Source organism: Alligator sinensis, unplaced genomic scaffold (assembly GCF_000455745.1).
Source record: "Alligator sinensis unplaced genomic scaffold, ASM45574v1 scaffold268_1, whole genome shotgun sequence".
NCBI lineage: Eukaryota > Metazoa > Chordata > Crocodylia > Alligatoridae > Alligator > Alligator sinensis.
This window is the reverse complement of record NW_005841853.1, coordinates 4,132,584-4,136,750: the sequence shown is the minus strand read 5'-3', so window position 1 is coordinate 4,136,750 and position 4,167 is coordinate 4,132,584. Positions and strand designations below refer to the sequence as shown.

The 4,167-nt window shown below is 43.2% G+C and overlaps 1 protein-coding gene across 1 annotated transcript in view; it reads right to left on the bottom strand.

The window, feature by feature from the left end:
• LOC102369874 (interleukin-2 receptor subunit alpha-like) overlaps positions 1–4,167 on the bottom strand; it is a 32,113-nt gene that overhangs the window by 26,757 nt on the left and 1,189 nt on the right. The window lies entirely within an intron of this gene.

Genomic DNA, 4,167 nt, shown 5'->3' with positions numbered 1-4,167 from the left:
GTTGTCAGATGAAAGAGTGACATCTAAGTATCACTTCCTTCATTGCGTGGGACTGTCCTTCGGCGTTTCCCATCCAATTAAGTTGTTCCAAAATATATAAGTGGTAGAAATCTGACAAGAGCGTGGTTTTTCAGTATTTGATAGTAACAGGGCTGGTTTTATACAAGGATACAGACAAAATATTTTTGTCTAGAATAGGTGAGCAGGGAAATTTGACATTGGGTATTTTTAGTATTAGGTGAAGACAAAACTGTGAGTCATGCCATAGTACACTAAACTAAGAATTTCCTTTTTCTTGTAGGTGTGTGTCATCAGATTTTACATGGCTCTGACACTAAGTTTACAGCTCAGATGCAGAATAGAATATGTTTTCCAAGTACAAGTTGGACATCAAGGGATGGGGCGGGAAGCTGGCAGTCCTGAAACCCGAGGCAGAAACCATGGGAGAAGATAATGCAGCAGAGATGAAGTGAGGAAAGTCTTTCTCAAGAGGCAGCGAGAACTCAAGGCTGGGTCAAAACCCAGAGATCCCTTCAAACTACCTAAAAAGCTCATTCCATGCAGAGGTCCGATGCCATCTCTGCGATATTATCATCTTCCGAGCATGGTCTCCTACAACTAAAACTGACAATGGATGAAGAAAAAGAACTGGTACCATCTACTGGACTGACATGGTAATAAGCTTGCTTCAGACGCCAACCCCTTTTGCTTAAATAGTTTGCATAGAAGAAAAAAAGGGAGTCTTGTAGAAAGTCTGTTATGTCTTTGCTCCCCACCTCATTCCCCACAACAAATTGTTTTGGCTTGGGCTTTATGAATAGAATAGTCTTTGTATCTTATCCAGCATTGTAAGTGGCAGTGGGATGTGAGAAGTGAAGTTTTGGGGACAGATACTCGGTTTGGGGGTGGTTACATCTGCGGTTTGGGTTTAGCATCATATATGGTAAAGACATAGATAGATAGATAGATAGACAGATAGAGTATTACAAGAATCTGATAAGAACCAAGATCCTTCCTCGAGGAGGTTATGGTCTAACTGAGACAAATCCCATGTAAATGAAAGAACCCGGCACAGGAATGAATGCAAACACAGAGCAGCACTGGATGGGAACTACTATGCCTGTACTCTGCTTCTTTGAGCATTACCACCCATGCTGTCTCTGACTCCAGTCCTCACCCAGGCAGCCAGGCTAGTGACCAGTGACTGTAAAAGGGATCTTAGGAAGGGATGTTGAAGAAGAAATGGAAAGCTTTGGATACAGAGGAGTTTGTTCAAGCAGAGAACTATGTGGGAAAGATACAATGAAAGAATGTGAGAATTTGTTTTATTCGGTTCTTCTCGGTTTATTCTACCCTTCTTGCTATTGTGCGAAAGCCAAGGAGATCATAGTTCTCCAAGGTGGCTGCTGACGTGACAAAGGGTGTAGGTTGTAGCCGTGTTGCTCTGAGTACATAGTCAGACAAGGATCTTTGGGTTAATCTGATATCTTTTATTAGACCAACTCAGATACTCAAATGTTGCTGTCGAGGGCATTGACAGACTTACGCTGACATTATAACACCAGTCACCGCTATAAAGTCCTTTGTCAGTGGTCTCTACAGAGAAGCTAGGGACTGAATAGGCATTATTCTTTAGTATTAACCATTTTTGTAATCTGATATAGGTTATAGCATTTTATAAAGGATAGAAGGGAGCAGATTGCCAGCTGTGGTGGATTCACACTAGAAACAGATGATAAAAGACAGGACCATAGTGACAAAATTGTATAGACCAAGGAGAATTCACTGGCACAGAGAATAAGGCAGGAAGGGTGCTGGGAAGGAAAAATTGTTGGAAGGGTGTGTAGGAGGAGAGGAAAGATGTGGGCAACAAGAATGAAAAGATATTCCCTCAAAGTTTAGAGCTAGAAGAGGGAGAGGAGAGAGGTGAGGGAGAAAGTTCAACAAACCTTGCACAGCGGCAACGGACCATTACATCTGGGATGAGAAGGAGATCCTGTCATGTTGGTAGATCCGGGGCAGAGGAAGTTTATTGGAGTTATCAGTGGTGGTAGGGAAAAGGTATTAGGAGAGAAAATAAGAGACCAGGGCAAAGCAAACCTCTTATCTTAAAATGGGGGTAGGTCCTGGAGAGTCCTGGTCTGTAGCATCTTCTGCCTGTCCAGTCTTGTGGGGCAGACAAAGCTGTAAGCATTTGCCTCCTACAACTAGGCATCCAGAGGATTGAAATTAGGTGCCTTGTTCTCCAGTGAGCTCACTGAGAATAACATGGATCTGGTGGGAACCATCTTGTACGGCATCCTGAAGCCCCTAGTGATGTACGCCGACACACAAATATAAGGAGAGCGTATTTTTAAATCCATCACAGAATTCAATGCAAATGCAAGAAATTAATACTTGCCATGCTAACTGTGGAGAGCTGGTGCCCTGCATCTGAAAATAAGTTCTTTCACTCTGATTTTAATCCTTTCTCATCTTACGTCACGTATCCATAAAATATATTTCTGTAAGATCAACCCTGAGATTGTAAACTTTCTGGGGCACGGACCATCTTTTTGTTCTTTGTTTGTATAGCGCCTTACACAAAGTGTCATGACTAGGGCTTCGTGGTCTACTATAATTCAAATAATAAATAATATGGTGGGGAACAAATATGGTCCACTGAACCAAGAGTCTAGGATCAGGGGGTCTCTTACCATCTCTGATACACAGGGGAGCTTTAAATAACTGAATGATATCTCCATACCATACTTGCCTTACATATAAAGTAGGGAAATGGTGTTTGCCCATGTTTTATAAAGCAGCTAGTTAATTAATAGACTTTGTTGCCATTGGAGGTTGCAGAGGCAGAGAAAATGGACAGGTTTAAAAAGGGATTAGACTAATGTATGGGGGACAGATCCATTAGTAACTCTTAAATTGAACAGTCAGGGATGCATCTTTTGACATCCCTAAACCAATGACAGTGGATGCCAGGAAAGGTATGACAAGGATCACTGTAGACATGTCCTGCTCATATTTCCCTCCTCCACAGCATCTACTGCTGCTGCTGCCAGAGACAGGACTCTGGCCTAAATGGACCATTGCTCTGACCTAGTACGGCACTTCTTATGATCACTGCGGTGTCTACAGATAAAAAGTGCTGTGTAAGAGCTAAGCATTCTTATTGTCATTCATGGTCCAGCGATACTCATTACTGACAATATGTTTTCTTAGAAAACCTGCTGCTATATATGAACTGCATAACAGCAGCTGAACTGCAAACCTAGGAGAGCTGGGAGAATGAAAATAGGGTGTCAGGTATAGTGGAGGAGCAGTAGTTACAGATGCAGTGCCATAGGAATGAAATTTGGTACCCGGGGCAAAGCCCGCAGTGGCAGCCCACCCTCGCCGCATGCACACGCACCCTCCATGCTTGCCCAGGAGTGCCCTTCCCTCACCCCCACAAATGAGCCCATCCCTTGCCACCCCAAATGAGCCTCTCGCGGCTCCATCCCATACCCTGCCCCGGCTGGGCAGCACCTTTGCTTTGGCACCCAGGGCAGTTGCCCCACTCACCCCCTTCCGACCCCCACAAACTTGCTACGGCACTGTAGAGATGTTTTCAATTTTGGCCCAGAATTTGACCGTCCCCTTTTACATTGCTATGTCTTATTGCAGGACTCCTTGCTATCCATTACACGTTCCCCATTGGAAAAAAAAATCAACAAAGCCAGCAGTGATAGCACTTACAGGCAACCCTACAATAACAAGCCCAGAGGGACACATATTTTGGTAAAAAAAACAAGATTTCAGATTCCAAAGCAGTTGAAAATAAAGAGAACCACAAAAGGAAGTTACAAATGTTGTAAGCCTGTGAATTAGGAATTCATCAGAAGTACAAGAAACGGAAAAGAGGGGTAGCCCCGCAGCAGAGATGTGTGTGGAAAAATCAATGAAAGTTAATTAGGCATATATTTAGCTTCATTGCAGAATCCAATTGCAGAATTCAGTACCAAGTGCAACTATTAGACACCCCTCAGTTTTTCCACCCATCTAAGAAATGTTTCTGATAAATGCCTTGCTTTCAGCAAGAGCTTGTGCAATTGTGTCCCAGGGCACAGTAAAACAGAAAATGCTATATGCAGGACTTGACTCATTCCATAACTCATCCCATTTACATAACCC